The 20,272-nt window shown below is 40.1% G+C and overlaps 1 protein-coding gene and 1 long non-coding RNA gene across 23 annotated transcripts in view; one reads left to right on the top strand and one right to left on the bottom strand.

The window, feature by feature from the left end:
- Nucleotides 1-20,272, top strand: part of CNST (consortin, connexin sorting protein) — a 110,878-nt gene that overhangs the window by 374 nt on the left and 90,232 nt on the right. The window contains exons 2-6 of one of the 22 annotated variants that reach the window (XM_043543384.1): nucleotides 423-489; nucleotides 863-923; nucleotides 2,097-2,178; nucleotides 2,609-2,671; nucleotides 5,611-5,832. The gene's annotated coding sequence lies outside the window, so the exon portion shown is untranslated. Of the gene's footprint in view, nucleotides 1-118; nucleotides 758-862; nucleotides 978-2,096; nucleotides 2,179-2,568; nucleotides 2,672-5,610; nucleotides 5,833-20,272 lie in introns of those variants that run through there. The other 21 variants (XM_043543377.1, XM_037895364.2, XM_037895353.2 and 18 more) reach the window with 21 other exon arrangements.
- LOC122465135 lies at nucleotides 13,434-17,424 on the bottom strand. The gene is made up of 3 exons (XR_006289730.1): nucleotides 17,146-17,424; nucleotides 16,426-16,574; nucleotides 13,434-13,813 (listed from the first exon to the last, which is right to left on the bottom strand). It is a non-coding gene; the product is annotated as an uncharacterized LOC122465135 (long non-coding RNA).

The raw sequence follows: 20,272 nt of genomic DNA on the forward strand, positions 1-20,272 counted from the left end.
CTCTGTGGCGGGCAGAGCGCGGTGCCGCCGCGCGGGAAGATGCGGGGACGGGTCATGCGGGGCGGGGGTGTCGATGCGGGGCGGGGGGGAGACGTGGAGCGGGGCGGAGGCTCTCGCATCAGCCCGCGGGAGGGCGAGGAGCCTGGGGCCGAGATGCCGCCTCTCCTGGCGCGCAGCCCGCTGCCAGTGCAGCCCTCGGGGACGGGTAAACACCCCGCGGGGCGGCGGGCCGGGTCTTGCTCTGAGGGAGGACCCCGGCGGGTGGCTGGTCGGAGGGGAGCCAGCGAGGTCGCTGCGCTGCTCTGGGCAGGAGCGCCCGGCGCAGGGGGGAGTCCAAAGGCTGGTTAACAGTCGGCGCTAGAAATTCACCTCATGTCTGATTTTCATGTGTTTGTTTATTTGGTGTTTGAATGGGTCTGAAGCCATGTAACTTCTAGAGCAATGGAAGAGACAGTCATACAGATTAATATGATCTGACCGCAGCACAATGTGAGTAATGAAAATGTCACCAATGGTTGCTCAACCTTATAAACCAAGTTTCAGAGTAGCAGCCGAGTTAGTCTGTATCCGCAAAAAGAAAAGGAGTACTTGTGGCACCTTAGAGACTAACAAATTTATTTGAGCATAAGCTGTCGTGAGCTACAGCTCACTTCATCGGATGCATTCAGTGGAAAATACAGTGGGGAGATCTATATACATAGAGAACATGAAACAATGGGTGTTACCATACACACTGTAACCAGAGTGATCACTTAAGGTGAGCTATTACCAGCAGGAGAGGGCTGGGGGGAAGGGGGGGGACCTTTTTTAGTGATCTTATAAACCAAGATATTAATTACATATTGCTTTCCTTATAATTTAGGAGTTCTGCTGGAGGTCAGCAGATGAAGCTGAAGATTAAATAGGAAGGCTTATTTTAGAAGGTATTTGATTAATTTGAAGTGACCCACTCTACCTCCAAGCCTCTGGAGTCATAGGTGAATGGGCTTCTGGTACTTGTGAATAGGTTCAGAGCCTGCCTCTGCTTCTGGGCTTAACAGAGTGCACTTGACATGATACTTGTCACTTACACTATTGCCCTGTCCACCAGGCTTTGACTAGCTGCTGTGAAACTTCATATAATGGTCATTTTCGCTGTTGCTGTGGTCAAGCTCTAAGGTGCAACATAGGCAATGGAGATGACTATCTGCGTACTCAGGACTAAATTGGTTTAAATGTCCTTTATAATTGGAAGGTATCTTCACAACTATAAAGTCTAGCAACTATTTTTTTAAATGAGCTTACATTCTGGAGAAACTGATAGCGTAAACTTTTGCCCACCACCCCATTGCCAGGGAAAGTATCTTATTGGTCACTGGGGTGTAAATTTTTCAAGCCCCAGAAACAAAATACGACGTTTTGGGGTTTGTGCCAGTGCTTTTGACACTTGGAATTCCTTGACCCTTTGGCATCTCCAATCAAATAGTTGATTTAGGCCCTGATTCTGCAACTGCATTTGAGTACCATGTTTCAGAGTAGCAGCCGTGTTAGTCTGTATTCATAAAAAGAAAAGGAGTACTTGTGGCACCTTAGAGACTATCCAGTTTATTTGAGCATAAGCTGATGCATCAGATGAAGTGAGCTGTAGCTCACGAAAGCTTATGCTCAAATAAATTGGTTAGTCTCTAAGGTGCCACAAGTACTCCTTTTCTTTCTGAGTACCGTGTTAATCTTCACTGAATCTTAGGGGGAAAAAAATCTGTTCAGCTGAGTGCTGTGTACATTCTCAATCTATTTTTGAATGAGGTTTTTGTTTTTAATTGAGAAATTAGTAACAGAGAGCCCAACAATTTACTGATCATAAAGCGTTCTGTTTTCTTAGAGAAACTGTTTGCTGCTGTCCCCAAATATAGTTTTACTGTGCAATTTTGAAAATACAGTGAACTTTGTTTTTAAATGATACTGAGGTGTTCTGCAAACACTTCTTGCCAAATGTAGTGCTTAATACAGAAATAGTAGTCCAACTGATGTCAATAGGGTTACTCAGAGTAGTTGGGACTTATTCCAGGGACTATTTGTATGATCAAGCCCTAAGCTTATTCTGCTGTCCTTCATAGAGAAGACACTACTGTTTTCTTCACATCAGGATTTATTTGAGTACAGGCCTTTCCTTCACTAAGGATTGTGGTTGACTTTAAGGTAAATTGTGCTTCCTTTTAACAGGGGAATTCTGTTATTCTGTTCTCTTTTTATGATGTAGAAATAAGAACTCTTTTAGATCAAGAATTTTATAGCCTTCTGTGTTCTGACATTATGATATAATAGCATTGGTTTTATGATAAGATTTCTCATACTTCTCATCTTTCCATTCTTTTGTGTATTTTGGGAACTGGGAATGGACTCCTATATACCACAGCTACAGTCAAAGAGATTTTTCCTCTATTAACCCCTGTTGTTACTGGGAACATATACATTTTTGCATGAAATAGATAGAATAAACAATGTTTGTTTATGGTTAGAACTTACTGTCATGAAGTACCCAAATGTATCTTTTTTTAAATACTTTATATTTACTGAATTTTGTTGCAGAATGAGAGCCTGCCAGATAACTGCATACTGAATCTTTCAGGGCTAAAGAAATCTTGCTGTCCTTACAATATCTTTGAGAAACTATTGAAGTTTTAGGAAAATGGTAAGTGCTGTAATTTTCTTATTTAGAAAATGACTCGGAAAGGTGTATAGTATAGAAAAATAATATGACTGATTGTACGATATACACTTTCTAATTTGTGAAGACTTATACCTTCATCAGGTAAAAAGATTCACATATCTGTGTAGAGTGGTAGTCAGTTCATTGTTTTAACAAACTAAGCAGCCTGATGTACTCAGCAGGGGTGCTTCTTGTTAGCCACTCTGAAATTCTTGGTTTCCTTTCATGACTGAGGATTATAAAAACTCGGGGAAGCAAGAGTCCGAGGCTGCTTGGAAACCTGTCAGTGCGATATGACAATGTAAAAAGCTTCCAGGCTAGCATCTTAACCCCTTCATTATCAGGTTTTTCCCCTTTAAATAGGTTGAGTCAATCTTGCATTTTAGTGGGGAGCACTTCTGTGCAGTCTGTGGCTAGAAATGCCAAGTTAGTTGCATTTTGAGGCCTTTTCTGAGCACTAGATTCATGCTGAATGCACCTCATTAATGCAAGCTGATGTGAAGTAAAATAATATCAGGACTACTCCACCTATAATATATTTTGTTTTATGGTGTTTGACGTTCTGGCTTTACAAACCCTGCATTGGACTTGACAACTTGACAATAAAGGAATTAGCTAGCAAAAAAATAAATAAAAATTAATAAAATAAACTGGTGGTCTCTGTTCAGTCCCTAATGAACAGATCTGTGTCCAGTGATGCTAGTGGTAGCGTCCGTATCACCATACCATTGGCACTAAGTGGCCAGTCTTTTTGACAGTCTCAGTAGAGAGGACAAGGATTGTGTTGGCATGGAGATTGTCACTTCAGGTATGGGTTGAGGCGCTTTGGCAGTGGAGCAACCTTTTCCATTCCACGTGTTGTATCTGTTCTGTGAATAGAGGGGACTTCAGTCTTCAGAGCTATTAGAGCTGGGACCTTTCACCAGCACTAAATTAACAGTAAATATTCCTTTTAGCGGGGGGAGGGTGAAGAAAGCATATTTTTGTAACATGCTCCTTTTGACTTGCTGCAGGTTAGAAGCATTCTGAATATAGGCATGCAAATGAGTGCACTTTCCTTTCCACCCCATTGTGTCTCAGAATTCCTGTTTAGAATTACTACTGAGATGCTTCAACTCACCCTGGTCATCCCCAAAACCTGTTTGCAAACCATCTTAGTAGCTTAACTGTTTGCAGTCCCTTCTGTGCTCATCCCACGTATCTTCTTTGCTCTGATGCTGTTCTCTATTTTATCTTCAAGCTAAACCCCTAAAATCTCACCTGACTATGTGTGCACTAGATCTGCCTGTGTCATCCTATTTGATAGAATTTTCTTGTTTAATTTTCTTTGGCAAGTTTTTTTTTTTTTTTTTTACTGTAATTTCGTGATGAACTCCATTGAAAATCTATTCAGCTTTCATAGAAGACATAAACAGGATACATTTTATTAGAAAATCCCTTTATATGCACTTTATACAGTAATTGTCTAGTTTTTTACCTCTAATCATCTTGTACTTCTGTAAACCCCACCAACCAGAGTATTTGCTGCCTCTTGATAAAATGGGCAGCCAGTTGATTTCATTGTAGAACCTGGAATATCACTGTTATTGAATTTTGTTAGTTAATGTTTTGCAACTTGGACTATACATCTTAAAGAATTCTTTCCTAACGGTTAAATCTTTGAATTGTGTGTACATTTTACCTTGCAATTAGAAAGCAATGCTGTGATGCTTTAGACCAGGGGTTCTCAAACTTCATTCCACTGCAACCCCCTCTGACAAAAATTATTACACCAGGAGAGGGGGACCGAAACCTGAGGCTGCCCAAGCCCTGCTGTCCTAGGTGTGGGGGCAAAGCCTGAGCTCCCACATCCCGGGCGGGGGACTTGACTTTTAATAGAATAAAAATTAAATCTTAAAAACTTGTCAATGAAACCTTTCCAAAAACTCCTTGCCAAAATTATTAGAAAGACAGTAGCCAGCAACATCTTAGACAATTAGGACCAAAATCATGTGGTTTAGTAACTGCTCACAGGAAGAGAGATAATCTAGACATCAATCAATTTGGGCCAAATTCATAACTGGCATAAGTGGCCACAACTCTATTAATGTCAACCTTTTATGCCAATAATGGAATTTGATTTGTTTTTAAGATGTAGTTGGCTCACATGCTTGCTTCTCTCAGGTTAAACATGATTGAGATGTCCTTTCTGAGTGTGATCAGTGTGAATATGGTATAGTCAAATTTTTCAAATTCTGGTACCTAAAACAAGGGCAACTAAATCCATATCTGTCTATCATACTTACGTGGACTTCCTTACCATAGTATCTGAGTGCCTCAGAAACTTTAATGTATTTATCCTTACAACACCCCTGTGAAGTAGGGCAGTGCTATTATCCCCATTTTACAGTTGGGGAACTGAGGCATAGAGAGGCTAAATGATTTGCTCAAGGTCACACAAGAAGTTTGCATTAGAACAGCGCTCCCTAGTCCTAGACTAGTGCTCTAATCACTGGACTATCCTTCCTTTCCAAATAAAATAAATGACAGTTTTTCAGGGACGTTGAATAGCCACTACTCCCACTGAAGTCAGTTAGTGATGCTCCATAACAGTAAGTAGTAATTTTGAAAATTCCTCGGGTTGGGCCTGCAGATTTAGTAAGAGAGAGACTGTACCTGTGGCCCTGGTAAACTCTGTAGATAATGCCTGCAGGCCATAACTGTTTCATAAGGTGTTACATTCAGATGTCCTCTATCCCTGTCCTTATGTTTGCAGCCTGTGATATGGTATAGAGACTAGAAGTTGTGTTGTCCATGCTGATTGTTTGTTTGAATTAGTCAGAAGCTTTTAATACCACTGATCATGAGGTTTTGTTTCCTTAACTATGAACCCAGGCATGAGTGAATGGAAATAGTCTTGAAAAATTCTGTTCTTATTTCAGACAGGTATTTCTGGGTAACTTCTCATCTTTCCTTCGAGATCTCTTTTGAAAGATGGTATTCTGTCACTTCTAACTTTCAACGTATATGTGATATTGGTGGCAGGGATAGTGAGGCATTTTGGACCATGGAATCAGCAGTTTGCCAAAGGCATTCAACTCCTACTTTCCTCCTAATCTAATCCAGATGGTACAGTATATCAGCTTTCTCAGTGCCTGGCTGAGGTAAGGATTTAGCTGAGAGTGAGCTAGCTAATGCTCAATTCAGATAAGACAGGTAGTACTTGTTAATTGGAGTTTACTGAGGGTGGTTTTCTCGCCTTTGTCAAGGAAGGTTTCTCAATCTTGGAAGACCTTTAGATCTTGATTTGCAGGTGTCCAAAACAGCATTTTTTTCTCAAGGATTAAAATAATTTATCTCAATGTGGAGCTTTCTACAGTTATCCATGCTTGTATCTCCTTCAGATGGTATTATGTTGATCTATCCTTAAAGATATTTTCAATACATAAATTATTTTTCACACATGGATGAGGTATTTATGTACTTAGGTTTTTTGGATAGAAAGTTCTTAAATTTTATACTCTATGAAAACTGCTGCTGTCGTACGCATGTAATTTGTAAAGTGTAAAAAAGCTGAAAAGGGCTGAGAACTTGAACATTGGATGATAACAGACTGCAAATCACAGTGATGATTGAACTTGCTGATAGTCTGAACAAATAAGAGTTCTCAATTATGCTTGTAGCTATTTCCAGCGTTTCACGCTAACTCAGACATTCTAGGCTTCAAAGTGACACACACAAAAATGAGTGACAATCCTGGAATCTCATTTTTTTATATTACATTTTGTATTTGTACATGTATTCAGAGACGTAACAATGGACACATTTTTAAAAACTGAAAATATAATGCAAACTCGGCTTAAGGAAAAACTTCTTGTGGGCTTGCCCAATAGATGTTAAATTCTTGGTTCCTTTAGCTGTAAGTCTTGGGATCTAAGAACACAAACAAAATGTGGAAAATCAGCAATGGGTCTAACTGCCAGTCTTTAGCAATTGCACTTCAAAATAGTGTTTTGCTATGGATAATAACAAGGAATAAAACCATTAGTACACATTTAAAAAACAAAAACCAAGGGTCAAATTCTGTTCTGCTATATCAGTTTAATTCACAATGTAGCTGAATGCAGAATTTGCCCCAATGAAACTTGAAAAGGGAAAATGTCAAGTATTTTTATAAAACCCAAAAGTAAAAACTAGCTATACATAAGTGTCTGAAAATACTTTGTACATTTGAAAAGATTAAAACAATAATGTACTCTGTTTGTTCATTTTTAAAAACAGTTGGTAGGTATTATCTTTTCTCACTGAGGGCTGGTCTACACAGTTTAAGCACTAACGTAACTTGGGAAGTTGCACTGATTTCCTTAACACAGGTTTTGAACTGTTTTAGTTAAATCTGTGCCCTAACTGTGTCGATCAGCCCTAATACAATTCGACAAAATGGCAGGCGTCAAGAACATTACTGTGTCATTTCACACCTGCTTTTCCTTCTCCACTTCTGTTATTTAAAACATTACTGATATTTGAGTGTAGGTTATTTTTAAAGAGGTGTGGTTTCTGTCCATATGATGATGTAGCCTTACAGTATTTTACAGTAAAAACATCATCATGGTAAGGATAGGAGAGTAGATTTTGTCTGGTGTATTTTCAGGACTGCTTCTCAGAGCTGTGTAATTAGTAGAACTTGGAAAATTAGACCTTGAAAACAGCATATGGAGGCTTCTTCTCAGAAGACTCCTAGTGATTTACTATTCCTGATATATAGATATTATAAATATAAAGATTAAGTGCCAGTAAATGTCACTTGACAGATATCACTATAACACTAGAAAGTGACAAACCACTAAACTGTGTGTATGCTCGGACATGTTGTTTGAAAATAAACTGGAATTAGACAAACCACTATTGTTTATGTATGCTTCGTGAAGAATGCTCAGATTTCACATGTTCTGAGGGAGAACTACTAAACAGAATATCTGACCAAGGAAGCAAGAGACTCCTCAGGGGTTATTTGAATCTGCACTGCATTCTTTCATAGAGGGAAATATAGCCAGCTGACATACATACTCAAAAGGCTATTAGAAATTGTCCAGTAGTGAGGATATCCAATAATGAGATTGTACATGACAAGATTATCCTGTGATGAGATAAATCACTATTGAGTTCATGCTGCGGAGGCAACAGTCCAGAGTGGTAATTATCTGTGTAGGAATGGAAGGTTGGGTGGTGAAACTATAGCCTTAAAATAATTTTTGGTCCTTCAAAAAAAAAAAAACTTAACCATTCTGAGAGGATTTTCACCCTTGAGTCTTGTGCTTCTAGCACAAGCTAGAACAGAACTTCCCCAGCTGGAAGTTTTTTAGCTTTCTGAGGCAATGATAGTTAAATGAGACACCACCATCTCTTCTTCTTCCATGTGCCGTCTTTCACAAGCACACAGCAATGAGTTGTGCATGATCAACTAGCACTATCGTAGCATCTAATACTTTCCTTCTTGAGCAGGGGTCTCAAACTCAAATGACCAGGAGGGCCACATGAGGACTAGCACATTGGCCTGAGGGCTGCCTCATTGTCTCCCCCACCCCTGCCTGCTGCCCTGCCCCCACTCTACCCCTTCCATGAGGCCCCACCCCTGCCCCACTTCTTCCCACCCCTTCCCTGCCCCCATTCCAACCCCTTCCCCAAAATCCCCACCCCAACTGCGCCCCCTCCCTGCCTCCAGGGGGTGCGGCAGGGGGGTTGGGTGCGGCAGGGGGCTCAGGGCAGGGGTTCGGGGTGCAGCAGGGGGTCGGGGTGCAGGAGGGGTGTGGGATGTGGCAAGGGGTTGGGCTGCAGGAGGGTTCGGGGGGTGGGATCCGGCCCGGCATGCTCCCTGCCTGCCTGCCCTGCCTCTGTGCCACTCCGGGAAGTGGCTGGAAAGTGTTGGGGGGGGGAGGGGGCAACAGGAGTCTGTGTGTTTCCCTGACTGCACCTCCAGGCACCGCCCCCCGCAGCTCCCATTGGCTGGGAACGGGGAACATTAGTTGTGGAAAAACTACACCTAAACCAAATGGTTGAGCGTACTTTTTTTTAAAAGCAGACCTTTCCCTTTATAAGGGTATATGAAGTTTCCTTGCCAATTAGCTCTTGTAACAGTATGTTAGTTAAGAATTGTCATTTTTAAATGAACGCAGTAAACCAGAGATGGTGTATTTCATGTAGTTTGTCTTTTTCATATTGTGTCATGAAGCCACACTTTAGGTGATGCTTTATAGGCTTATACCTGTGCTCACTATATATGCTTTATAGGCTTATACCTGTGCTTTCCCATTCACTTGTCCTCTGTAACCACGTTAGCTCTGGCTAATATTCTTTGTGTGGGTAAAATGAATATTCATGTTATATAATAGTATCAACTGTGTCTAACCATATAGTACCATCTTGTCTGGTGCAGACGAGTTACACTGAGTTTTTATTTTGAACTAATGAAAACCATTTGAAATAGACTATGTTCTCCTGCAAGACTTACTATGACAGTCATTTAAAATGGAGAAAGGAGTAAGGGGAACCACTGAAAACTTAGGTCCTTGAAGGTTTTGGTTATCAATAATTGGCTTCATGCGAACACTGAAGTTTTGTATGAGAGAAGCAAACTGATTTTAAAAAAATCCAAATTCACAGCCAAGCTTACTTGGCCGTTATATCACTAACCTCTAAATAAAAGGTCTCTTAAAAAGACCAATGTAACCCTCCCCCACAGACACCTCAAAAAAACCCACCAGTTTCATTTTTGCTGACTAAGCCCAGCCATAATTTTCGCCCACTTTTTATTAAATGGTCAGAGACTATTACTACTTGACTTAATATGCTCTGGTTTAAGACCCTGGTGCTGCTGTTGAAAACATTTTGGTAAACTTTGCACTGTTTGACTTGATAATGTCCACTTGAATGTTGAGTCTTAATTCTATTAGTGCAGTCACTAGTTTTACAACAGTGAAAAAGGATAACTCTCAAATAGCTAAACTTCCTGGAATCGTAGGCTTAAATCTTGGTAGGGTCAGCCGAGTCTTTCATTCTTCTGAGGTAGACAATTCCCAGCAACAACAAAAAAATTGTTAATAAAAAGTTAACAGTATTGCAGTACTGTAACTTCAAAAAATTAAACGCAAATTGTGACAGAAGCAGTCAATATGATTGAAAGTTTTGAGATTTAAAAAAGTTAATGGAAATAGAAGCAGAGGTAAGTAAACAAAAAATAGTCAGTTAAGGTTTGCAGAGAAAAGATATGGGCAGTCAATGAGCTGATGAAAGTCAAACAAGCGGAATAAGAAGGCTGACGTAATATAAGGTGGGGGTTGGGAGTGGTAAAAAGGAGAAAATGAAAAAATGAGATGGGGAACTAAATTAGTGATTTTTAAAATGGCTAAGATATTAAACTCCTTCTTTAAAACATCCTTTGAAAAGAAAAATGCTTGAAGGGAGAGCCTATAAAAATAACTATAGGGAAAGAGAAGGTAAGGGAATATTCTTAGGCTCTCCAGGCCAGTTCCTGCAACATAAGTCAATGGGAGGTTTGCATTGACTTCAATAAGTGCAGGAGCAAAGTCCTCAGATGGTATGGTGATGGCTGCATTAAAAAACTTGGATACCTGGAAGATTTGAACATATGCATGCCTGGATGATATGCATTCTTAAGGGAATTAATGAACAGATTTAGTCTACCGTGGAGTATTTTTCTTGAAACACAGACAACTGGGGAGGTACCAAAGAAAACCCGCGACCATGCCAATGTTCCAAAACACTGATCTGTAAATAGAGCTTCTGTTTTCAGTAAAATAATGGAATAAATATGTTTTTAAAAAGTAAATGTCAGATATCAGAACTGTGTGTAAGAAGTAGCATAAGTTGATAAAGAATCAATCTTGCCAAAAAACTTATGCTATATTTGATAGTTAAATAAAAATGGACGATGATAACACAGTAGATTGAAACATTTGAATTTTAGTTAGGATTTCACAGCAGTATGAAATGTTTATTTAACAAGTCAGTGCAAACTGGCTTGGGTGCAGTCGCTTGTGAACTGAAAACTCAGGCATGTAATCAAAGGGTAATGTTAAACAGCAACATCTGGGGAAAGCGTGGATGGTTGACTAGCCAATCATACGGATCAGTATTAGATCCAGTCTTATTCAACATCTTTGTTAATGATAACTTAACTGAAAATAAACAACATTTTAATGATATTTGCAGATGATGCTTGTCATAGATACTCTTGCTGGAAGGCTGCAACATAATATTATTGTATTTCCTAGAATTCAGAATAACACACACACAAACCCAAAACACAGAGAGAAAATGGCACGCCTCCTAAAGCGGAAAGGCACAACTCACCCCCACCTTGCTTTAAGATGGCTTTTTCTATACTGACTCTGATCACGCACTTTGTGACACAGTCCCTAGCCTGCAAGCATGACCAGGACAACACTCCACCACACACTCTTAGGGCAGAGGTTCTCAACTTTTTTCTTCCTGAGTCTTCCCCCATCCGGAACATGCTATAAAAACTTAACAGCCTACCTGTGCCACAACAACTGGCTTTTTTGGCATATCCAATAGATTAAAAGGCAAAAGGGCCGGTGTTCGGGGATAGCAAGCAGGGCAATTGTCCCATGAAGCTAATTTGCTCAGGCTTCGGCTTCAGTCCTGGGCCCCAGTGAGTCTAACACCAGCCCTGCCGGTGTCTTATTGCTTTGGAAATTAAGTTTAAAATTTTGTTTAGGACATGCTACTTCCAACAAGCTGCATAAAATAGCTCACAGTTGAAACTAATTGTGCTGCTGGATAATTTGTAACTAAAAAGGCACTGCCTCTCATTTTGTGGGTGTCTCTAGTTAGTGTGTTGTTTGGAACTTAAATTGTAGGCATCTCTTAATGGCTAGTCATGAAAATCCTATGTTTAACTACATTCCATTGTAGTATTATTGAGCAACAACCATCACATTTTATAATCAACTGATCTTACAGATGTCATGGTGATCATGAATTGAAAAAATCATCTGTGCAATTGAATGACTGGATTAGTTATATTTTATATGCCTTAACTTCTCTCTGAAGGCAGGGCTAATCGAATTTTGGGTTGAATGGACAGTAATAGCTAAGAGAGGATTTCCTTCCTACTTTCATTGCTGCTAGTGCCTTGGATAAGGCAGAGGAGGATAAACCTAGTACTGAAACCTCATTCATATATTTAATTATTAGCTTACTATGTATCTTGTACTTCATTATTATTTTATGTGGCACAGAAAGCATGAGATGTACAATTGAGTTATGAATTACAGTACAATTTTCAGTTCACTGTCAAATATATGTTTTATGTGTATGGCTCATTTAGAAATACCCCAAAACTGTGATTCCTTTAATTTACACTATATTCGGCAAAACAGGTTAGTTATTTGAGTGGGAAAGCTTCCTGGATCTTAGAAATAATAATTTTCTGTACATGCATGCACATGCAATACTCCACTCTCCTCCTCACTATTCCTCTTTCCTTTAGGTAACTCCAGTCAGTGTCTAACCTTGGATTTCTTAATTTGGAGTGAAGCCCAGAGAAGTAATACAATTTGCGCTTCTGGGGATAGGGAAAGAGGCACTGAAGCTTTCTGGAGAAAACTTAAGTGTAAAGATTTAAGAGGAAGGAAAAAATACTCAGAATATAACAAAGAATTTCAGAAATGCAGATCAAATGCAGGTTCTTGGAAACATCTGATTTTATTCTTTAGTTTAAAATTGTTATTTCCAATAAATATATAGTGACTAATACAATATTAATGGTGTTGAAAAGATCAGAAGACAAGCATGTGAAGTCTATAAATATATTTTGTAGTATAAGATGAGTGAACTCCTAAATGTAAGGTTTTGATCATCAACCAGATGTTCCATGTGTGACAGGGCTAACTACACTGTTGACCCCTCTTGGTTTCTCTGAGTGTACCTCCTCAGGTGTTTGACCTCATGCTTTTACCTCTCTCAGGGCAGAATCACATGATTCTCCCAATCTCAAACTGGGTACTGACTTGCAGTCCCCTTTACATCAACTATGATCACTGCAGCAGGTTTTGCTTCGTCTCAGACCCTGCAGTTCTGTTCCCTTCAGGGGCATGATAGTGATATCTAGTAACCAAACAGCTTTCTTAAAGCAAAGTATAATTTATTTAGAACAAAAGCATTTAAGGGAAAAAAATGTAATGCTTGCTTTTCTCTAACACTTACCATGCCCTGCGTATGAGAAGGCACACTTCCTTTCTACTCCTCTCTAGTGCCTGCCTCTTTCTGTGTCAGCCTGTCCCCTGAACTGCTGCTGACAACTGCCTCCCTCCCATCACCACCACACCCTGGAATCAAAGCACTAACTGTTTATAGCCCTTTGATGTGGTAGGTTCCAGCACCGTGAAACAAGGTTTACAACATTACTGAAGGGAGATAATTTCCCAAATCCTGTATCTACAGCTGGGCCCCTTTGTCTTTCTGGTGGACACTTAGCTATTCTTATCTGGGAACCCATTCTGTTTCCTTGTTTGTTCTTCTCAGAACCCCAATATAAGTTAGAACAATGGATTCACACCGGAAAGTCTTATAACCAAATATAGAATAATTTCGTCTCACTGACCTGGTCATATAGTGTTCATACCATTATTGCATATCAATATACATAGAATAATATATAGCGATTCCTGCACTATTCATAATATTATTGCATGTCATATGCATTTCGGTCACACTACATACTTATTTCTCTCAGGTGCTGGATGAAAAACAGCTGGCTCATGTTCACCCTTGGTAAAATGGTGATATTAGTTGGGAGAGGACAATACTTCAAGGAAATGCCTCAAACTGTTATCCTCTACTGTGGGCATTCTCTCTGATTATCCACGTAATGTGGAGTTTGTCTTATTGGATTCTGCTGCTCTTAGACGCTCAAATAGTGATAGGGACCAAAAATGCCCTTTTCTATCTTCAGGTAGCTTAAAAAATGCCATCATTCTTCTCTGAAGAGACTATCAAAATGATCTATGCTTCAGGTTATATTACTGCAGTACACTATCTGTTGCACAGAAGGCCCCACACAAGCTGCAGGATGCAGCATGGTCCAGTGGATAGGGCATCAGACTAGGAATAAAAAAACATGGGTTCTGTTACCTGACCTTCCGGAGATCGGTTTTGTCCTTTGGCAAGTCACTTAACCTTGTCTAAGTTTCACCCTCTGTAATATGGGAATAGTAATGCTTAACCACATTGCGTGAAACTCTCTAGGCCTAATGGAGGATGTTCTTGGTGGCAGATATTTGGCTGTAGAAGTGCCATGTAAAGATCAGGAATATTCCCTGAGCCTTTCCTATTTAAAGAGTCGTATGCAAGAACCATCTTATAGGTACAGTAACTCCTCACTTAACGTCATTCCAGTTAATGTTGTTTTGTTGCTGATCAATTAGAGAACATGCTCGTTTAAAGTTGCACAGTACTCCCATATAATGTTGTTTAGCAGCTGCTTGCTTTGTCCACTGCTTGCAGAAAGAGCAGCCCATTGGAACTAGCTGGTGAGGGCTTGGAACCAGGGTGTTAACCCTTGAGGGCTCCGCCGAGTGCCAGTTCATCATTTAGCAGTAAGGCATTCCCTCGGAAATATGCCACCCTCTTCCACCCTGACTTCACCACCTCAACCAAGCTTCACACTTATCATTGCTATATACAGTATTAAATTATTTGTTTAAAACTTATTCTGTATGTATGTATGTATAAGTCTCTTTTCTGGTGAAAAAAATTTCCCTGGAACCTAACCCCCCACCTCCCATTTACATTAATTCTTTTGGGGTAATTGGATTCACTTAACATCGTTTCACTTAAAGTAGCATTTTTCAGGAACAACTACCATGTTAAGCGAGGAGCTACTATAATAATTATTCAGTAAGAATTAAAAAAAGAAAAGCACAGTAATACGACACAAAAACAAGCAATTTTAAAAAATCAGTTGAAGTAAAGTATCCTAAAACAAGGGACAGTGAAGAGTATGGTCCTTTGTGAATTGAAATGAATCAATTTTAAATATAGTGCCAAGATACCCCAGTGAAGAGTGGTTTAGAAATGCGTAACCATTGTTTGCTTCTTTGTTTTTTTAACTTGAAAATTATATCTAATTTCCTCCTTTCTAATTTTGTCCTTTTGTCATTACTCCTTGGATTGGACTGGAACTGTAATTACCATGTCTGGTTTTTATTTTTAACAAAGGCATCAGTCTGTGTGACAACTTGAATCAAAGCACTTTTGTTTTCAGCTCCACTTGATGTCAGCACAGTTCTGTTCAGTGCTGGCTTTTTCTCAGTTCAATAAAGCCAGCAAACTTTGTGCGGGAAGAAGGTCTACAATATTTTGTCTATTTATTGTTTATATGCTATTATTGTTTTCAGTGACAAACTGTGAAATACTTATTCTCTGGTAACAATTAATTACTGTTTTTCATTGCACCAGTGAATTAATTTCATTTTTGTTTATTGGGGAAATATTTCTGCAACATGAATTCAAACTGGATAATTAAATGTTTTAGACAGATCTAGACTCCATTCCTGCAGTTCAGAGAACCTAGGTGTACTGCTGCACCTGCACCAAGCCTTATTAAAGTCAGTGGAGCTCCACATGGGTGCAGAGAATAGCAGGATTGGAGCCATAGCTGGGTTGGTAGCTTTAAAAAAAAAAAAAAATCTGTAAGTTTCTATTTGAAAATTAAGATCCCAACACTGCCCTGAAAGAAATTGTTGCTGCAGGAATTCTTTCCTGGATTTTTGTTCACTCATTCTGTGAGCAGTGTGAAGGCCTGTGGGAAGGCATATACTTTTAAAGACCAGTTTTACTGTGACAAGTAACAAATTTAAAATCATGAAGCAACAGAGTAGTTGGTCCATGTTGGATGCAGACATTCATCGGTACCTCTTTATAAAGAAAGTATAGTTTTCCTGTTGTAGCTAGACATTAAAATAATAGAAGGTGATTTAATTTTTCTTCCTGAAAATTTGCTCCTTCCACATGGAATGTTTTTTGAAAGAAAGGTGTAGTCTAGTGGTATAAACAAAGGAGTGGAGCCCAGGTACCTCCTAAATTTTAATCATAGCTTTTACAGTGATTCCTTTTTGATGCTGGACAAGTCACTTTTAGTATCCTCATGTGTGAAAAGGGGGTATTAGTACTTACCTACTTTATATGCGGTTGTGAGAATTATTTAATATTTGTAAAGCCCTTTGAAATGGAAGAAGCAAAGTATTAAAACATTCATGGAATAATTCTGTGACTTTTCTTTGTTCTTAATGATTACAGTGTGCACTGGCTTTCTTTGGTTAGTTTTTTTTAAAAACAGTTTTTCAGTTAATAGGAAGGATAGAACTAATTGAGATAATCTCTGATTTGAACTGTGTACTTGACATTTCTAAATAGACCTGGATGATGGCTGAGATTGTAATTAGCATTGAGTGGGTAATTCTATGTCCAGGTGTTACATAAATAATAAAATACTATACGTTCATTTAATCAAATTACCACCTGCCCAAGAAAACTGCAAACATAAAATGCATAATTATAAACAATTTACAGACCTGTAAATCCCAGTCTCAAGACAGAGGTTGAGTTTGAAGAGAAATCTTTTATTATTTTGAATAGAGACATGATTATCATTTATAAATCAACATAACTTTAGTTTTGTGTCCCTAAAGATTATTGTAGCGGAGGACACTCACCTCTCTGTGAATGCCTCTTGTCGTCTGCGTGTGGTGCTGCTACAATCTTTTTTTTTCTCCTGGCACCCCCTGTAGGTTGTCGACCTCATTAGGCGGATCTTCAATGGCTGAGCCCTCCGGTCAAGTCACACAGTCAATATTAATCCTTTCTGGGTATTCAAATTCAAAACAAATACAAACAAAAGTCTTCCAATCCCTGGCTCAAGCTGGGCTCAGCCCCTCCTTCCTGAAAGTGTCTTTTCTCTTCAGTCCCTCTTGGGCTCCTTTAAATCTAGCCCTCTGCTTGGGCTTCTAAAGGAAACATATCCCCATCTTAGTACTTAGTAGGGTGACCAGACAGCAAATGTGAAAAATTGGGACGGGGGTAGGGGGATAATAGGAGCCTATATAAGAAAAAGACCCAAAAATCGGGACTGTCCCTATAAAATCAGGACATCTGGTCACCCTAGTACTTAGTGAAGAGTCCCACCAGAACTGCCAGTTTACTCTCACCAGGGCCTTCAGGCCTGTTTTGGAGGCCCTTTTTTGGGGCTTTTAAACTAGCTGTGTCTCCTTTCTGGGGCTTAGGCCGCTCCAGCTCTGGCTGGTAGGGGAACCCGGGCCTGCCCATTCCTCTGGGTCCCAACCGAGAGATCCTATAAATAGTGGCCACATGCTGCTTCCTTTACTTGGTTGTTGCTGGGCTTCTTCCCACCTGGCCTTTTCACCTCTGTCCATTACCTTCGGGCTAGAGCTCTCAGGTCCTTTCGCTCCCAGGTTTAGCAAATGCAGCATATTGAGCTCCTTTTGTCCAGAGCAAAACACCCTTCTTTGCCCCTCTGGCCCCAGCTAGGAACTGACCTGCTCAGACCTGCAGCTCCTTTTATCTGAGACTGCTGGGCTCTGATTGACTGCATTTGTGCAGCCTTTCTAGGCAGGCCTGGGGGACCCACCTTCACTGCTCCTTTCTTGGGGAGGGATGTAGTAGGACCTTAGGGCTTCTAGCAGGGCGCCTGGAAGGGCCAGGTACACCCAGTCACAATTATACTCTAGTGTTTTTTAGTAACTTTTCCTATTCTTTCTGGTCTGATTTATTTCTTGTTCTCCCCTTTTAACTCCTCATTTCAGCATAATTTCTCTTTAAGGTCTAAATGTATTTGAACAAGGTGCTTCCCATTAGATGTACAGAATCATTTTCTTGACAGTGATACTTTCTGAGCTGCCTCCTTCACCCTCAGATCTTTCCTTTACTTTTGAAATGCAAAAAATGACATTTTTATAAGTTTAGATGGCGCAAAAAAGTACATAGATCTGCTTTCCACCCAAGTGGGCCTGACTGACAACTCATTAACCTTCCAGCATTGACAGATACACAACACTTTTCAAAGATGACCAATTTTTGACCAAGACTAAGAAAAGCAAAATTCTTCTTTTCAAAGCAAAGGAATAACTTGCACTGACCAAACTGATGGTGTGTCCCCAGCCCTATGTGCACCTTCTCAATAAAACTTCTAGAATGTGTATCTTATGAGTTTCCTTGGCAACTGGCCACCATAACATTCCTGGCATGTGCCCAGCTTCACAATCCCTATAAATGCTGTGGGAGGTTTTTATATGGGTAAGTCTGTGCTGCCCAAGCCTTGAAAGCTATTGAAAAACTTGTAGGAAAGCAATTAATGAAGTGGCCCAGGAATACCTAAGAAGTGCGGGGAAATAACCACTCTCTAAGGAGACCTAGGCTACAAGAAGTGACCCTAGCACACTGCATGATAATTGTTCAGCAAAACTTGCGTTGCAAAAGAAGGGCAAGGTGTTTAAAATAAGTTAATCAAGATGGCTAGTCAGAAGTGCAAGCAAGCTTTTTTTAAAAGAAAAATAGGGAAAATGCGGGGGGTTTTTTCTTTAGAAAATTATGAAGGTAGAGAATAAACTATTGAAAAGTCTCATTCTCTGGTAGTCACAAATACAGTCTCCAAATTATTAGCTTTTTTGAGAATCAAGCCACTTCCAAGAATGGGTTCTTTCAAGTTTTCTTAATCTTATGTTTATTTTGCTCTGTAACAAATCTTTCTAACAGCATGAACAAATCTCCTAACGTTCATTTATTTATGTGCAATATGGTTGACTGCATATTCTATTTTTATTTCAAATTTCCTATTCTGTATGGTTTTGGCTTTGTAAATAATGTTTAATAGAGCTAGATGCATCCAGTAGTTTTTTTGACAACAATGTATTTAAGGATGTTCCCTGTCAGGAGATTTCTGGAGGCCTTGTCTCCAAAAGAAAACCAGATGGCTATAGACAGAGTTATTTTGATGTGCTGGACAGAATGGAAAATGCTTGAACCAAAAGTGAGCAGTACTGCCTAGAACAGAGGTTCTCAAACTGTGGTCCATGGATCACTGGTGGTCCGCAAACTCCATTCAGGTGGTCCATGGATAGTTCCCTCTAAGGTGCACACCTGGGTGGCCGCACACGAGAGAATGAAGGGCCACCCACTGAATTAGTGGAGCCCCGCAGGCATGGCTCCACTAATTATATGCCTGGACCTTGGAGAAGAGGCACATGTAAGGTGAGGTGGTGGCCTTGTGGGGAATAGGTGGGATGGGGCAGTGGGGTGGGAAGAAGGGATGGGGGGAATCTGGGATGTGCAGGGCTGCGGCGGCCAGAGAAAGAGGGGACTTTCCCCAGCTCCAGGGTTGTGGCTGCCAGGGAGAGATGGCCCTCCTTCCCAGCCACAGCCTGGGGCTGCTGTGGCAGGGAGAGACGCCCCCTCCTTCCCAGCCCTAGCTCAGGGTCTGCCGCGGCGCCGGGGGGAGGGAGTACATCCATCGCATTAGAAAGGTAAAACTACTGTTATGAAAATATGAGTTATGTGCTTTTATTTGTAGAACAAAAAAAGTTAATTATTAAGGGGTTTTTTTGTACGGTGCTTTTATCCAAAGTGCTTTACAATAGTTAGTTAATGGTACAAACAGCATATGGAAAGATTATTAAGTGGTCCACCAAGACCCTCAGCAATTTTCAAGTGGTCCGTGGAAAAAAAAAGTTTGAGAACCACTGGCCTAGAAGGTGTAATTAGGGTAGCCTCAATGCTAAATTTATGTCAGAGCTTGCGAGGGCTGAGCTCCTGCACCTCTAGATTTGGCAGTTCATAGTGCTGGCATCTCTGGGCTTGCTGCATCAGTTACGATTTTTAAAAAAAATTGCTTGAGCCCCAACACCCCTTTCATTACAAATTAAGAACTGGTAGCCTGGTGTATATGGTGCTTCAACATAATCCCGTTGGTAGCCTCTACTGCCTGTGGTGATCCGCTTTTTTCCCTCGCCCCTCTTTCCCCCCTCACCCACAATTGAGAGTGCCTAAAGGGCAGGTGACAGTGAGAAAACTACCTCCTTTCCCTGAGGTTCAGTACTCACTGGTGTGCATGAGGTCTTGGTGGCACACGATGGCAGTATTTACAATTCCTTGTGTCAGGCTAGTGAATTTGACCCTACCAATGTTCATATTAAATCTAGGGTTCCTTAGGCGCCACTCAATCTTTTGTTCAACTGAAAAGTACTTAAAAGTAAGGCAAAACAAAATCACAGGCACACTTTATTAAATGTGTATTTCATCTGAAATGTTGATTTCTTAAGGGGCATTATGTAAATCTGGATAAAGTATTCTGCTTATGGCTTATTCTGTAGAATGTCGTCTTTTTTTGTGTGTGTGTCCTTAAAATGTTTGGAAGTTTTTCTAAACTTTTGCTTTAATACAAGTATGCAGTGCATTTTTAGGTTTATTATTTAAACACTTCAGATTATTTTTATCCAGTGTGTGTATTGGAGTGATGGATTATTATGATGGCTTGATAACTTAGGTCAT

The sequence above is a fragment of the Chelonia mydas genome, chromosome 3, assembly GCF_015237465.2.
Source record: "Chelonia mydas isolate rCheMyd1 chromosome 3, rCheMyd1.pri.v2, whole genome shotgun sequence".
In the NCBI taxonomy this organism is placed as follows: Eukaryota; Metazoa; Chordata; order Testudines; family Cheloniidae; genus Chelonia; species Chelonia mydas.